The sequence below is a fragment of the Rattus norvegicus genome, chromosome 17, assembly GCF_036323735.1.
Source record: "Rattus norvegicus strain BN/NHsdMcwi chromosome 17, GRCr8, whole genome shotgun sequence".
NCBI classification, from domain to species: Eukaryota; Metazoa; Chordata; class Mammalia; order Rodentia; family Muridae; genus Rattus; species Rattus norvegicus.
Genome location: NC_086035.1, coordinates 4,376,620 through 4,394,232, shown reverse-complemented (window position 1 = coordinate 4,394,232; position 17,613 = coordinate 4,376,620). Strand labels below are relative to the sequence as shown.

At 44.9% G+C, this 17,613-nt stretch overlaps 1 long non-coding RNA gene across 3 annotated transcripts in view; it reads left to right on the top strand.

Annotated features, from left to right (window-relative positions):
• The window catches only part of LOC103694025 (uncharacterized), a 41,427-nt gene extending 27,834 nt beyond the window's left edge, over positions 1 to 13,593 (top strand). For 2 of the 3 annotated variants that reach the window (XR_005495523.2, XR_005495522.2), the window contains 2 exons: positions 6,906 to 11,136; positions 11,915 to 13,593. This is a non-coding gene — a long non-coding RNA (uncharacterized LOC103694025). The remainder of the gene's footprint in view (positions 1 to 6,905; positions 11,137 to 11,914) is intronic. The other variant, XR_596587.4, reaches the window with a different exon arrangement.
• The last annotated feature ends 4,020 nt before the right edge of the window (positions 13,594 to 17,613 follow it).

Genomic DNA, 17,613 nt, shown 5'->3' with positions numbered 1-17,613 from the left:
TTTAGTGGCTCTGAAGGAAGAGGAGGTTGGTAACTTCATTTGGGACTGCCCAAACTACCTCTTCCCATCCTGTATTCCTGCCCAAACCAGGAGTCCCTGAGGACCCTGGTCTTCTGTCAGACTGCTTCGATGATGTCGGGCTGGCCGTGGTGATCAGTAAGAGGTGGTCTATTGAAGAGTTTTGTATTTCTCAATAAGAGCGGCAGGCTCAGAAGAACGAGTTGCTACCACTTAGGTTTACAAACCAAACTTCATGCGTTCTACAAACTGCTTCATCTGCGGGTCACCAGAAGCCCCTGAGAGTGGTGACACTTTACTGATGAGGACAGGGAGGGAAACTGTGATTATCAGAGTGGAGCGGTAGATATAGAAGAACCAGGGTGCCTTCTGCGGTCTGCATGGTTGTGTCAACATATAAGTTCCCACGGTGCATCCTTAAAGGCTGAGTTTACTTCCAGCCCTTCTGTAAGTATCCATGCCCAGGCGGGAAGGGACCCGCTCTGCCTTCTTCGTGGGCAATGCTATTAAATAGGAAATACAAAATGTAGAGATAGCAAAAGAGATGAAGGGGAAGAAGGCAGAGGATGTGGAAGAGAGGGCCAGGAAGAGGCGAGCAGGGGTGTGGGGAGAGGGGTGTGGGGAACACTGAAGATTTAATACCTTTCCTGGCACCTGGCCCTGCTGTTTGAAGTGCAGCTGCCAAGGTTGTTTTCTGCTGGGCCTCCCAAGTCCCACTGCTGGGAGGCTTAAAATTGCTGGGATGGTAAAAGCCTGACTCATGCTTCGATTGACAGATGAATTACAAAGATCTATAGTGCACACTGTGATATTTCACACGTGTGTACCTTATGGAATGCTTAAATCAAGATAATTAACATATCTATCGCCTCGAAGACTTTTCTGCCTTGGTGGAAAAAAAATTAAAAAGGACTCCTCGTGATTTTGAAATATATAGTATTACTATCCACCTGGCTCATTTTTTAAATCACACACAGTTTTAAAATATACAAGGTTACATGCTAGGGAGGACTGGATTCCCCACTGAGCCAGGGAGGGAAGTGGTTGTCGCCCTTTTGACTTTACCGAGGACCCTTCCTAACCAGAAGCAAGGCAGCGCATGACGGGGATCAAGGAAATGCATTTGTTGCTTCTAGGGGTCGGGTGGTCGGTTTTAATTTACAGACAGGGAATGTTCAGAAAAACCGTGTTGTACACACCAGGCATGGACCGTGGCCACGGCATGGCTGGCTGCCATCCCTGTTCACGCAGTGTGGGTAAATGAAGTCCTCGATGAAGGAGAAGCACCCACAGGTTCTGACTGAACTCAGCTTTCTTTATAGAGTTTCTTAACAACAAAGGGACACAAACCTAAGTTTATTTCTCTAGGCTGGGAGTATCTACAAAGGAGAAGCAAAATGAATTTTCAGAGGAAATCCAGATAAAATACAGCTGAATAAGCCACCACTGGGACAACGGGGCAATGGAAGACATTTCGTTCATGATAGATGAACTCAGTTTGAATGTAATCAGTACTAAATTCAGTTGTGGAAAAAAGGTACTTTCAGAGCTTATTTTATGTTATGGATTTCTGAAATTTGATTGTAGTTATGACTCTTTAGTGAAGTTTTGACTTATTTTATTTCTATATTACAGTTCATAGCTATCAGATGGTTGACAACTTTTTCAATTTTTTTCTGTTTATTTCCTTTCCCGTGTGTGTATGTGTGTGTATGTGTGTGTATGTGTGCGTGTATGTGTATTTGTGTGTATATGTGTGTATGTGTGTGTATGTGTGTGTATATGTGTGTATGTGTGTGTATGTGTGTGTATGTGTATGTATGTGTGTGTATGTCTGTATGTGTGTGTATTTGTGTGTATATGTGTGTGTGTTTATGTGTGTGTATGTGTGTATGTGTATGTGTGTGTATGTGTGTATGTGTTTATGTGTGTGTATGTGTGTATATGTGTGTATGTGTGTGTATGTGTGTGAATGTGTGTGTATGTGTGTATGTGTGTATGTGTGTATGTGTATGTGTGTATATGTGTGTATGTGTGTGTGTATGTATATGTGTGTGTGTGTGTGTGTGTGTGTGTGTGTGTGGCACAGTACATTCACAGATATATAAGACCAAGGTTGATTCTGGCATCTCACTCCATTACTTTACATCTTTTAAACTGAGGCAATGTCTCTCAGATGAACCCAGAACTTGACAATCCAGTCACTCTGGTTGAGTAGCTTGCTCCCAGCATCCCCTGCCACTGCCCTCCAAGTGCTGGAATCACAGATAGGCTGCTGTACTGGAGACTTAGGGCCCTAACCCTCAGTCTTCACATGTGTGTGATAAACCCTTTAATCACTGGACCTGAAATTTTCGATGGTGAATTTTCTGATCATTTTTATCAAACTGTGCTGTTTTGCCATAAATCAAATTGTTTCAGTATTGGCAAACCAGCTGTAAATGCATGAGGAAGCAGTAACCCGCAGCCCTCGCCAAGTGCTTCTCTGTTGCACTTTTGCTTCTGCCACTGCTGGTGATGAAATGCACGTGGTCTGTCTTACACTTCCCTACAATACTTGCAACAATGTTATTGCAACAATGGGCACGCAAAGGCCATCTGTAATACAAACTCTATCAGTCAGTTGCTGAGTACTGGTTTCACCTGTTGAAAATGGGCTCTGAGGATGAGGAAGGTTCTCCATCCTGGGCCCCCAGCCCTGTGACAGGGCAAAGGGCAGCAATGGTTAAGGGAGTTAAACACATTACCCCCTTGAGCATCATTAGAAGGTTAAGTCATTTCCTATAAAAGTTACTATTGTTTATTCCATAGTACAAAAAACCTGTGATGAGAAACAAGAGAAACAAGAAGCTCATCCATGGAGAGTACTCCCTGGTCTTTCCCAGGACGCTCTTTTGGGAATCCCAGTATGGCTTTTTCTAGAAGGTTCCCCATTCTTTCCCATTAGACATTGTAAAAACCTGACTTGATGATGTAACCCTCGTGTGGTCTTCTATTCTGACTACTCCAGTCATTTCTACTGCCCGTCATAACTGCCCGATTTGGCGGTTTTGCTGTCTCCCCACCGTGTTTATCTATGTGCTGCTATGTGGTATGTGTTCCCTAGTACATGTTTAACAGTCTCACACTGAACCAAAAGCACAGCTAATACTGCAGGTCCTTCTCTGGATGGAACAGCATCCCAGAGACACTGAATGGCTTGCTCTGGGTCACCAGGAGAATGAATGAGGGGACAGACAGATTTCTAGTTGGCCATCAGGCCACTGTCTGCCCTCCTGACCACTGTGATAATCAAAACAGAATTTGTATTTTTACATATTTCTCCAATGTGCTCATTTCAAAACAAATGGGTTTTAATTATGCATACTTCAAATCTACTGAAGTGGAAATACTTTGATAAACATCAGACTCGTAAATTTTTGTGTCCCTTTCTACCACCTCCACACAAATATTTCCAAATGTCATGCTCCTTTTTAAGGCTGGCCCTCCAGCATAACTTTTCCCATAAGAATGAGTGGTGTAAATGAACTAGAGAAAGAGAAACACAAAGACTATCCATTCTAGTTTTGTTCTGAGGCTGTGATAAGACACTCTAGCCAAAAGCAACTTAAGGGTAGAAAGAATTTATTTGGCATAAACTCCCAGGTCACAGCCTGTCATTAAGGGAAGTCAGGGCAGGAACCCAAGCAGCAGCTCGAAGCAGAAATCTTGCAGAAGCACTGGCTCCTCCCTGGCTCATGCCCAGATAGCTTTTAAAAATAACCTAGGTTCGCCTGGCTAAGGAATGGTGCTGCCCACAGCAGGCTAGGGCTTCACACATCAATTAATAACCAAGATAAGCACCTCCGACCCCAGACATGCCTACAGGCCCACTGGATCTGAGAAATCCCTCAGCTGAGGCTAATTTAGAAAGTGATTATAGGCTCTGTCAAATTGATGGTTAAAGCCGTGTAGCACGCTATCCGTTAACTGTGAAAGAGCACAGGCCTTAACGCTAAAATGTGGAGTGGAACCAGGTCTCTCACTAGATATGAGCGTTACAACTTATTTATAGTATTTGCGTAAAAATAAACAGGAGAAAAGCTTAGAGTCAGCAGTCGCCACAGAATCCAGGTGTTGAGGACTTTGCTGTGAGAGGAAGTGATCTTCCCACTCCTCTCTAGTGACTGTTGCTTCACTAACAAGGTCTGAGGCAGGCATGACTCTGTGGGATGCATTCTGGATAGAGTTGTAGAGAGGCCCCCGGTATATGGGCTACAGATCAAAAACTTGGAAGAAACGTGTGCATTTCAACCATCTCAGGCCAACTTAGACAAGCACAAACAGGCTTTGCAGTCAATTCCAAATCTTTGCACGTGTTTGGGGGTATTTCTAAGGTGACAGGTGATATCCCAAAGCCATGAGTTGTGGTGTAGCCTACAGCGGTCTCCTTTGCAGGAAGTTGTTGGGTTTCATCTGAGTTTGTTCCCATAGTGGGCCCTCCCCTAACCCTTCCACCAGAGCACCTCCTCAAACCCCTTTCCTCCTATACTTGTGACAGAGCAGGGAGCCTGTGCTTCTAGAAATGTCTATTATTATTATTATTATTATTATTATTATTATTATTATTTAGGTTTATTTTATAGGACAGTCTTTAACCAAAATTAAGGCTGCAAAAGCAAATTAAAATTTGCCCGTCTCCTATGTGAACTCAAATGACCTTCTGGCTTCTTAAAATGAGTCTGACATTTTTCCTGGTAGTGTGTCTGAGGAGATAAGATAAATTAGAATTCCTGAGATGGTAGTGGTGGAGGGGAGGATTGCCCATAGCTTCGAGGCAAACGTCTGCTTTCTTTCTCCTGGATATTAAGAAACCATTGACAGGGGAAAAATGTCAGGGTCTGTAAAAAAGAAGGCAACGTGCCTTGTAATGTTCTACAGAAATCTGTTCAATGTAAGAAGAAATTTATCTCCGTAATGACCGTGAGTCATGAAGGCAGTCTTCCCCGCACTGTGTGCTCTTGGCTGTGGAGGTCTCTGTCTTCCAGAGTTAGTGTGAGCTGGCCCACTGTCCTATCAGAGTTCGCTGCAGCCGTTGTTAGATTGATGGAAACCTTGACCCTTCTGTGACCTTAGAGCTGGCTAGGCAGGAATGCTGGGAGTGGCAATCAGTGTCTGAGACAGTAATTTAAGATGACAGTGGCAGGTTCTCTCCCACTTTCCAGATTCCACGGTCCACCACCGCCCGTTGGGGCTGCCTGTGGGAACAACACTGGCCGTGCTCCAAGCAGGCACCTTAAGACTCAGTGCTGAAACACGAGTGTATTTTCCTGCTGCAAGATTTCAAGTTTTTATTAGTCCTGGAGGGGCCAGGAAAACTACAGAAAGGTCTTTCCTTCTAGTAACAGCTTCAGATCGTTTGAGCCAAAACACAGAAGTCCCAAGACATTTGGGTCGTCCTCTAGACTGTTTTGATTTAGAGGGTGAATCCTGAAGGCACGATTAACATTACCTACATAAAGAGAAATTTATGGAGGTGAGATGACCCTCCCAGTCCGTCCCCAGGAAGAACAACTGATTCAGGATAGGATGAATATTGGTACTGTCACCTGTGATCAAATACTTCCACAAGTCACCATGACACAGAGTCACCAGAATTCCACTGTTGCAAGGGGGTGGAAATGCCAGAGGGCTATGGAAGTGCTCTCCTTGCTCCCAGGACCAAACATTCCAGAGCCTGATGCAGATTGTCGATCCAGAGTTGAAATAATACTGCTAATAATTTGTCTGTTTCAGGTGGAGTGGAGGCAAACTGGTCACAGGGTTTGAGTCGGCCATAGCATGCCAGCTCTGATGCTGAGGGCCTGGGCCAGGAACCCAACCTTCCTTCCTTAATTCTGTATCATGAGTGACTTGCTAGCTTTGCCGAGTCTGCAGGGACCCTACCCTCTCCACTCTGGCTTCTCTTCCACACAATGCCCAGAAGGTTAACAAAACTCTAGATACTGTTGTTATCAGTGCCCCAATTTTCACCGAGGACCCCGGCCTTCTTCCAAAATGTTCTTCCTAGTATTAAGTAGAAAATGGAAGCCTGGGTGTGTCAGAACCATTGAATGTACTGGGCTCCCCACTGTTTCCTTTTCCCCAAGACATTCAGCTAAACCACAGCTCTTAAGTTCAGTCATGTGATAAGTCCCACAGTGTGACAGAGACATTAACTAAAAGGAACTCCATCCCAGTCACCACCCAAGGAGCAGTCAGGTGGACAGGTGCGTGTGAAACGGCATTGGAGGAAAGCTTGTAGCAGCTTGTGTCACTTGTTCTGTGAATCCACGTGGTAGGTGACTGTTCCTTAATGTCGAAAAAAGATTTGATAGAACAGCCGTCTCTGGGGTCGCCATTGAAAGTTCCAAGTAAGGTAGAGCCTTGTGTAAATCCCGAAAGGTTGGAGGTGTGAAGGAGTCTTTCTGCAAGACACTCAGAAGGCTTTCACTAAAAAAAGGGGGTGGGTGGACAGACAGACAGACAGACAGACAGACAGACAGACAAGGAACCAAACAGTGTGGATATCTACCTCAGATTACACAGAAAGTTCTGCTGCTTCCTGTCCAGGTACACGGTGTTAAGGAGGCTAAGCACCTGGCTCTTAGCAAAGGGTGCTTACAATTTACATATAGGTGATTTTTATGAGAATGTAGGGTGTCAAAAAATTTCTACCTGCATATCCTAGTGTGTGTAGAGGGGAACTAGCACAAAGAAAATATTTTAAAGCAGAACTATTTTTGAAGAGTAAATTTTATTTTATTTTTTAAAATTTTTTGCTGTCCTATTATTCGTTGTTTAGGATAGACCATGGGGTTGTACCGTAAGATGTGTCTCAGACTTTATTATGGTCTTCATCTTTCCAGCTTACGTGACGATAATGTCTGTATTGTCTAAGGCCAAACCTCCCCATCTCCACATCAATGAAAACGTTTTAAGAAGAAAAACCATCCTAGCCAGCAGGTTTCTGAAGGCTGCATGGATCCCACAGGATGGCTGTTCTGGGAGGATGTTCTGGACCCTCTAGGAAGTCACAGGTATGATTGAAAGGGTTGGGGGGAAGAGAGGACTGGAGCTGAAGATTCGCCAACCAAGCCCAGGGGAGCAGAAGAATTCCGTGAGTTACCAGATGGGATAAAAAGACAAACATGTTTTAGTGACAAAAAAACAAACAAACAAACACAAAACAGAAAAACCTTCAAAGTAGTTACATCCCAACATCCTTTTGTCTAGGAAAAAGATGGCAGGGGGAAGGGGGGAGGGAGAGAGAGAGAGAGAGAGAGAGAGAGAGAGAGAGAGAGAGAGAGAGAGAGAGAGAAATGAATGAATCTGGTCTATGCAGCACCCTCTGTGCTTCCTAAGCTGCTGTGTGGGGTCTCCACTGTACCCCCACCAAATGCTGACAGGCCCAGTCAATGTGCCAAGTGCAGTTCCCAGGGGACCCCACAGAAAGAGTATGAATTTGGACAAAAATGGTGTTTCCACCGGCACCTGCTCCCCATCCCACCTCAGCGACACAGGAAGCCGTTATAGAAGACAGAGTTCTTGGTACAGCTCCAGGCACCTAGCCATCTGTCATTGTCTAGTCCGCCCCACTCAAATCACTCAAATGTTTATAAGTCAAACTTTCAAATTCCTTCTGTCTCCCATGGATTAAATGAATCATTTATCAAAATGAGATTTTTCTGGATTATATTTCCATGGTCAGCTCTGCCCGGGATTTAAAAGTCTCACTCAGGAAAAAGGCTATGCCGTGCTTGCTTGTCAGAGGGAAACCCAGGAGCAAGTTCAGTTTTCATGCTGTCTGAAGCTGTAGGTCAAGAAGCTTGTGACTTCTTTGGAGGGGACCGCCTCCTTCTTGCCTTGGTATTCAACACGTGTGATAGAGCAGATGTGTGTCAGCGCCACAAGGATCTGCTCTTGCCAAGTTCATACACCACTCTACTTTAAACATAGGTGTGCAGTGCTCTGTAGAGCACGCATCAGCATCTACTGCTTTAGGCCTTGGTTTTTAGAGAAGAGGTTCTATTTTCATTGAGCTCATCCCTCGAGCACGAGTTTGCCAGGACTTCAGCAATGGTCTGCCTCAAACCCTTCATTTTTCCTTTGGAAATGGAGGGTTCCTCTGAAGTAAAACATTCACCTGTGACAGACTGAGGTTTGCAGCAATATCTTGCAGTCTTTGGACACCTAGCTACACCTGTAAGTCACCCTGGCAATGTGTGCATGAGTTGGAAGCCAGAAACCAACATCGGTTCACTAGTTTGTCTAGACCGGCCGGCTAGAGAGCTTTAAGAACCTGCCATTCTCTACCCTGTATCCTAGGGATTTACAGGTCAGGCCAGCCGTGCCTGGATTTTGTGTGGGTTGCTGGGAATCTAGACTTGGGTCCTCATGTTTATGGCAAGTGGAAAGCATGGAATCTCATGAAGTCACCTCTCCAGCCCCATCACACTTATTTGAATAGAAGCATTTTTGTTACCATCTAATGGGAGCTGCAGGACAGCTTGTGACCGTCTGTCCGGTGAGAGGCATAACTATTTACTGTCCAGCGCTCAAACTTCAGATGTTAAAGCGAAGTGGCTATGTCAATCAGTACTCACGCTGACTGCGGTGACTCACGGGGCAGTACTGTGGCCCTGGAGGACTACAGTGGTTAGATGACCTCTTCTGTACTAGGCCAGTGGCTTCTGCCCATCTTCATCACAAAGCTCCACAGGTCATACAGAAAGATGTGGGCAAGCAAGACACACTCTTCTGTTGGATAAAAGCGTTATGCAAGGGTCTTGTGGGCAGGAGATATCAGTTCCATTTTACCTCCAAAGAAGCTGCACTGAGTTGAAATGGTCAGATGGCATAAATGAGGGAATAGAAATATTTACTGGTGTAAACCAATGTGGTCAACGTGGCTGGGAGGTGTGAATCTTTATTTTAGTGGATTCTTTAATAAGACTTTCCAAAATGTGGATGATGTTGCCACATAAAATGCAATATAAAAGTATCTTGGAAGAATCTGTTAATCTTCTTATTTTGGCTAAATGATCCCCCCAGATGGATGTGGACTCAAGACTCAGATCCAATCCTGGCTGTGCCGAGTGAAGAAATGGAAATAAGTTTGAAAGGTGGGGACTCAGAGTGGAAACTTTCTTCCTCTTCGCTTTCCAACTTAGGCTCCTCTCAGACGAGTTAGGCAGCGCTCAGATCCCTCAGTGGGAGAGGAGGATTTCCAAGCAGAAAATTTCATTTTCAGCGCCAAGGGCCTCTTGTCTCTAGGACAACATTTTGTTCCTTTCTTGCATACTCTCACCTCTCTCTATGCCTTTGCTTGACTATTTGCTGACCAGCCATTTCATTCGTATTTCTCCATTGCGACAGACACGCTAAAGTCTGAGGGTTTTTCTGCACGGGGTTTTGTGTTCAAGTGAACTAAGGTCAAATCCTGTGTTCTGTAAAAGTTGTCAACGTATTTCCAAATAAGGACTTGGAAGAAGATGAAAGCGAGGAGAACACAGTCAGCTTATCACTCTTGGGCACACGGTTTCCATCACAGGCAAATCCTCCTTCTGGATCACTTTCTTTCCCCCGAGTTCAATTTCACTTCAGCCAGTGTCTTCTTGTTTTCATTTATCCAAATGTTTTTCCTATATAGAGCTGAGATAATCTCTTAAGCATAGATGCATATACACTCAAGGTGCTCAGTCCCTGGCTGCTTTACTCCAGAGGTGGATTCTTGGTGGATCCTCTGGGACACGCAGTGCAAATAGAGCTCAGAGTAGCATTACACACACACACACACACACACACACACACGGCTTTGCCGGGTAAACAGAGGAGGCAGGGGAAGACTTTAGCCTCAGAGTCAGCCTTATTCCACTCACAAGAGGATCAAATGGAGACAAACTCCATCCATGCAAACTTGGCTCTTGACTTCTGGACAATGGCTTTCTCTCTTGCCCTTTGAGCAGCAACAACTTGTAACATAAGAGATTAACACAAGGCAATAGCAGCCCCCAAGAAGAGCATCGGACAGAAAGACCCTCAAACAAATTATCGCCTTTGAGTCTCATGACTTACAACATCAATTTAGAACATAAATCCTTTGGCTAGAGAGAGAACTCAGCAGTTAAGTGCATGCTTTGCTCTTGCAGAGGACCCAAGTTTGACTCCCAGCAGCCATGTTGGGTGGCTCACAACAACCGGTAGCTACAGCTCCAGAGGATCTCCCATCCTCTTCTGGACTCTGCGGGCAACGGTACTTATATGCCCCATACCCCAGATAGATACACACTCATCTACACAATTAAAAATAAAAACAAATATCTAAAGCACATAGCCAAAGGTAAAGAGAAAGGGGAGACCTGGGAGATGTTTACATTTCAGAAGCTCAAAGACCGCATGTTTGGAATCCTTGGTTATGCGGAGAGGATGCATCCCCATCTTTAGTCCTCTTCAATGTGTGATCTTCTAACAGACAGGCATGTTTTAAGGACCAGCATTGAAGATTTGGCAGAAGAGTCCAATGAATGGAGTGGAGGAGCCTACAGCCAACAGTATTTGCTCATGCTATGGGGAAGATGCAGAGTGTGTGTGTAGCTCACCCATTAAACTTTGAGTTTCATCAGCCTGCCTCAGAGCTGACACTCACTGATGGCCGATTAGGAACACGGAGCACACTCAGTGCTTGGTGTGTCCCTGCAGTTGGTGTGCAACACCCTTATACCCTCATATCTCATGAGTGTTTGTTGCCCCTGGTGCCAATCACGGTTCTCCATGGGAACACAAGTAATGGTCGAGAGAGACAAGGATGTGGGAGACTTACTGAGGGAATTGGAACTCACGACTAGAGGAGCCAAGCATTCTCATGCTATACTACCTTGAAGCTAGAGGCCACAGAGTGTTGACAGGGCTTGGTCCAAGACTGAAGGCCTCAGAGCTAATGAAATCAATCAATGGTGCCATGTTCATACGTAGGTTCCTGGCCTGAGAACCTGGGAAGACAAGATTCTGGTATAAATTCTGGAGTCCAAAGCCTAAACAGTCCGAAGTCCTGGTTTCCAAGAGCACAAGAAAAGGGCTGTTGCTCTCAGAAAGACAAGGGTAAGTTCTTTTAATATATTTCTTCTTGAGACAGGGTCATGTGTGTTCTAGGCTGGCCTAGAACTTGCTAAGTAACCAAGGATGACCTTGAGCTACAGTTCCTCCTTCTCCTACCTCCAAAGAGCTAGGAATAAAGGAGTGCAGGACCACAGCTGTGTAGTGCTGGAGAGCAAACCCATTAGGCAAGTGCTCCACCCACAGAGTCACACCTCGAGCTCCTTTCCTCTGCTCTTGGCGTCTTTTTGTTTCCCGGTATGAGTGGGACAAAATTTTAAATTTCAAAATTGTGTGTGAGGAGAGGGCTGTTGTATTATGTTGTAATTATGTACTTGTTGCCATGCGTGCATGTGTGTGTGTGTGTGTGTGTGTATGTGTGTGTGTGTGTGTGCATGCATGTGTGCATGTAGATGCACATGGATGGATACATATGGGTATGGAGACTGGATATTGACTTTAAGTGTCTTGCCTCGATCACTTCCCTCTTCATTCTTTGAGACATTGAGCTTGAAGGTCATCAATTCAGCTAGGCTGGCTGGCCAAGAGCTTTAAAACCGTGCCTGCCTGCATCTGCACCTCCCATCTGCAGTGTGGGCATTCAAGGAGCAAGTGTCCCTCTCAATTTTATGTGGGTTCTAGGGATCTGAATTCAGACCCCCCCCCATGGTTGCCCATCTGACACTTGGCCAAATGAGCTCTATCCCCCAGTCCAGTGAAGTTACTGTACCCTCTATTACATTCATTCATTCATTCATTAGTCATTCATTCATTTATTTTTCAGTGAGTGAGTCATGGCTCATGTGTGGAAGTCAGAGGACAGCTCAGAGCAGCCAGCTCTCTCCTTCGATCACGCAGCCTCTGGAGATCAAACCCAGCCCACCAGGCTTGGTGGCACATGCCTTCAACTGTTGAGTCATCTTGCTGGCTCCAATAAAGGTTGATTTTTTTTTAAGTCAGTAGGCAGACAACATATAAATCAAATTGGATACCAAGTCAAACCAATATCCACAAAACGCCATGTCAGGATGGCATGTTATTCATTTTAGGAAACACCAAGAATTTTAGCGATATTGACTGAATTGAAATAAAAAGTCTCCTGAACCCTGTAAGAACTTACCATCTCTCCGGCATCATTTCCTAAACGTACCACACTTACGTTCTGTGTCATGGCCATGACAAAGACTCCCTTGTCACCCACTGTCCTTAATCTTCCTCCCTTAGAATGCTTTTAGCTGAGGACCTCTGAAGTCAGCCTTCTCTGTGTTTTGTTTTTAAGTGTTATTTCTTCAAAGGAGCCCAGTGCCAGGAACGGGTCACCTCTGTTGGAGCTGTTGGCCAGTGAAATCCCACAAGTCTGCCTTCAAACAAAAGACCAAGAAGCTATGTGTTGGGTTAGCCTCAAGAACTTGACAATACGATCTGATTACTGAAGACTCCACATAAGACCAATGAGAAATCAAGCTGATACCCACAGAGTCCATCCCTACCTAAGGAGCTCTTGACAACTGATAACTTCTTGGGGGCGGGGAGGGTGGGGAGTTGGTTGACTTGCAATCATGCTCTGTTGGGTGCCCTGAACCCAAGTGCACATGGGCAGAACACTGCATTTGCTTTTTTTGTTTTTTTTTTTTTAAGACATAAAGTTGGGTGCTTAGGGAACAGGGTAGATATGGTAGGAGCTGGGAGTAGATATCAATATGATAAAAATATCCTACAAAATTCTCAAAGAACTAATAAAAACTGGGGGCGGGGAAGAAAGGTCTTCTAGACACTCCCCAGTTGTCAGCTTCCTATCCACCTCCTCATATCACCCGGCTGTTTGCTTTGCCCCATTTGTAACTAAGCTCTATCTTTCCTGTGTGTAGACTGACATCTCTGCACACATGCAAGATCTTTTACCCTGTAGGTGTCCAGTTCATCCTGCTACATGGGTGAGGAAGTACAGAGATGAACCCAAGTCTCTGGAACAGGCACCCTGTCTCTCACTGGGCTCGACACCTGGTTTTCTGCTGCAACTCATCCCACCCAAACCAGCCGCACTTCCCAGCCACACAAAGCACCACCCCACACTGAGGACAGCAGAGGGAGTCATGCAGATAGTGAGGAGGCAGCTTTTCCTCCTTATCCAATAGGGAAAAAAAAAATCCTCAAGAGTGACCTCAACGCCTGCTACAAATTAGTTGCCAAAAAAATATTTGCTTAACTCTTGAACTGTGTGCTTGGGAAATAAAAGGGAATTTATTCTTGCTTTGTAACCAGACCCTTGAGAAATACCCGCTGTACTTCCCCAGCTCCCTTGAGAATTACCTGGACACCCTATGCCCTGCCCTTTCTTATCCCTTCTATTAAATGAGATATTTGTGTTTTAAATGAAGACCATTGTTGGCCCATCATCGGTGGGAAAGCATCACTGTGCACACATTCCTCCTGTAATAAAAAAAAATAAATCCCTTAAGCCTATAATTTGCTCCTGTGGGTTTTGAATTTTTGAGGTCCAAGAATGCGTCTGCCATCAGGGAGGTGGATGCTGGGGCTGGATGGCTCTGCAGCTGTGTGTATGCCCATTGTTCGTGGTGGAAGAATGGTTAGGAGGGGCTCGGTGTTCTGTTCCCATAATAAGCCCTATGTTTCTAAACACAGGTGCCTTTGGATGCAGACACCTGTGTCATTAAATGGGGACAGATTACAATAGCAGCTCAGAAATGGGACCCTTGGATATGCGGGGTGCCATTAATGCGAGAGCTCTTATCAACCATCGCTATTATTTCTTTGATGACACTGTGGTACAGAAATGGTGGTGACTTACCAAATTATCTATCACCGTGCTTTCAACACGCTGCCTTGTACTGTGGAGTAGGGGAGGGAGCCATGCTAGAATCCACCCCATTGTCGTCACTGAAAAGAGCCGTCAGACGGCCTTGCTCCTTCCTGCTATCACCACCATCTGCTTCTTCCTTCATCTCTGTGTCTGTCTCTGCTGTTTGATGTACAGGAATGAAAGAGTTCATGAGAAATGCTTGCTCACTGGGGGCTTTGATGAAGAGTCCTGGGAAATTGTCAAAAATGCACAGGGAGGAAAAAGGAAGGCTATCAGGTGAACCGTGGCTATTCTCTGGCGGCTCGCCCCTGGATTCCCGTAACTCAGACACGGGGTCTCAGGACACCACAAGCAGGGAGTGGTATTCTTGATCCGTGGGAACGTACCCTTCTGCATTTACTTTAGTAGCTATCCACTCTGGTTCTAAATTAGTGTGTGCTAAGGCATAGCGTAACAAGAGTAAACGTCAATATTGATCAACAAAGTTCATTTCCACTTGTACTCTTAAGCATTTTATGGAGATACAAGGGGCTCGCAGAAGCTTGTTCCTATTTCATGCATGCAACTTTATAAGCATCGAAATGAGTACACCTGTGGAAACATCACCACCACATATATGTTAAGCCTGAAAACATTGGTTCCTTCCCTCCCTCTTTATCTCTTTGGACATCCTCACTCCACGGTGGACCACAGCTTGGAGCTGTGTCTCTGGCCCAAGGGCTTATGCCAAGTGGATGGCTGAAATAGTATTGCTGCCACTCCTAGGTCAGAGGTTCTCAACCTCCCTGGTGCTCTGACCCTTTAGTACAGTTTCTCACATTGTGGTGACCCACAACCACAACATTCCTTTTGTTTCGACCTCATAACTGTAATTTTGCTACTGTCACGAATCATAATGTAAATCTCTCTTTTCCAATAGCCTTAGGCAACCCTGTGAAGGGACGTTTGACCCTCAAAGGGGTTGTGACCCGCAGGTTGAGAATCACTGCTCTAGAGCCAGGTCTGCAAAAGCATCCCACACAACCCTATGCCCCCAATTTCTCTGACACTGGGCTCTTATCTCCTCAGTACTGTGAGTTCACTTTGCTCAGGATCCAAGGATCCTGAGAGATAGTGTTCTCTTGTTACAGAAGAAAACTTAGGAAAACGAGAAGCTAAAGGTGACCTATACATCTTGAGAAATATCCATGCTCTGCTGCAGAATGTTGAAGTGTGTTCATGACCCACAATGACCTTCACATGTCATTACTTCCTGAGATTGCAGAGATCTCTTGTAGAAGCCTAGCCCCTTGAGGGTAAGAGCTGGAAGAGTATCCTCTGTCACACCGATGCTCTTGACATTCATGTGGCTGTGTCTCCTCTGAGAGGCACCACAGTCCCATTTCCCTTCCCCCACTCCTCTTTCTCCACGTTTTGAGAGTTGCTCCTTTTGGCTCCTACCCAGGGAACAATTGCTTCCTGTGGAGAGTCTTGTGGGCCCAGAGTTCATGGGAGCCTTCCATACAATAAGTGCTCTTCCCAGAAGTAGCATTTGTCCTGGGAGACCTGAGGAACGTCACATTTTAAAATCAGTGTCCCCGTTTGCTACAGCAATATGACTAACTTGTTGAAAGTAGAGATAGCATCTTCTTGCCTTTGGGAGCAAGATAAAACCTCTCAGGCTGCACTGAATTGTGAGCCCTGGGGCTCTGGCCTCTCTAAGTTTCAAATAAGGGAGAATTTCCAGATCCAGGCACAGAGGGCTCTTTCTCTTCAGATTTGCTCTGTGTGCCTCTGTGTGTAGAAATTCTACACGACCTCGAGGAGACTGGGGATGAGCCAGCCACTGTGATTGACGGAGAGCAGAGCAAGGCAGACGGACCATCCGTGCTTACAATAGAGACAATTAACATGCAGGATTGCCACCCCAAATCTCACCCTCGTCTCAAGGAGAGTGCTGTAGACCTGCTGTAGATGGAACAGTTCTTGAATCCTCTCAACACATATGATAAGAGGTAGACGGAAATCCCTTTAAGCCCGGAATTACTTGAGTCTAATTTTTACTGTTTTCTTTTGTCTTAGAAAGGATCTCCTTATATTGGCCAGGCTGATCTCAAATTCATTATGTATCCTGGCCTTGAACTCTCAGTGGTCCTCCTGCCTCAGCCTCCACACGCTCTGGGACGGCAGACATGTGCCACCATGCCTAGCTCCCCATTTGACTTTAAACTGAGAGAGGTTTGTGGGGAGAAAGCTTACGGATCTATCACCAAACAATTACCAGGTCTTTGCTGTATTTTTGTCCTTCTCCCTACCCGGGAACAAAGCTCGTTAGGTCAAACATTTTACATATTAACCTTTCATGTCATATTAGGGAGATATACGCATTTATTCATGTGTATATCCAAATATTTAAATTAAATGCCCCAGACTCCCACATGCTTTTGAAACTGGCATTGTTAACATTGTTAAGTGGGGAACTGAGATACATTGTAATACAGACGTTAGACATCAGGTTGGGAAAAGTATTTCCCCTGTGGTTATGCAGTTGGATAGTGACCAAAGGTCTCCACAAAGTGGTTTCAGAGTTTCCCACTGTTCTGAAATATGAAGTCCCACAAAGATAAGCATAAAAATAGATACTTGTTTTCAGCCTAAAATATGTCCTCCCTGTCATTTCTGACTGCAATGGAGTCTCTGCTATCTGTCTCCCTCTGCTTCCCCAATGCTCTTTGTAGAGATGCGCCGACAGCTGAGTTGTAACTGTTTGTAAATTGTTACTATTTTAACATTCACAAACTCCATGTCCTTTCTCCTGCTATTCCATGGGTTAAAAATATATTTCTGAGCATAAACTTTTATTCAAAGATGATGAAAAATTGCACACAGAGTATCACCCAAACCTTCATCTCGGTCACTAAATATAAGGCCACATGAAACCCTTTACTGCCATGATCTCGTCTGCCAGGAGCACACTCTCCCTGATCTGTGAAGAACAGAGATGATGGGGGAGAAAAAGAGGAGAGAAAACGAGAAACTGATGGAATTTCAAAGTTGAGAGATGTAAGTCTCTTCATCTAAGCGTTGCATGTTTTACATGTACAGCAGATCTGACTGTTGACATAGTACTGGTGCCACTCAAGAACAGGGACCCGTCCTTATAAGGTGTTGTTAGGCAACTTGTTTCTTTTTCAATAATAATTATCTTTTATGCCAATTTAAGAAATATTTTATTTGCTTTTATTTCATGTCTATGAGTGTTTGCTACATGTATGTGTATACATGTGCGCATGTGTGGTACCCACAGAGGCCAGAAGAGGGCACTGAACTGGAGTTAGAGTGTTTTGAGTCACCCTGTGGGTGCTGTGCGGTGAACCGAGGTCTTCTGCAAATACAGCGGGTTCCTGCCTGCTGAGTCACCTCTCCAGACCCTGAATTCTTACATTTTCCTACACATGTGCAATGTTTGTGAATGAATCTACCCTGTGCCTATGGTGCCCACTGATACAATGGCAGTGTGACTGTTTTGGTAGGAGTAACTACCTGCTGTTTTTACACATAAGCATTCTTTTTTAAATACAATAATTTACTGATTCTTTGAGAATTCCATACAGTGTGTTTTTATTGCATCCGGAAGACACTGTTTGCCCAGGTCTCCTGAGACCTCTGACTTTTGCTATCTT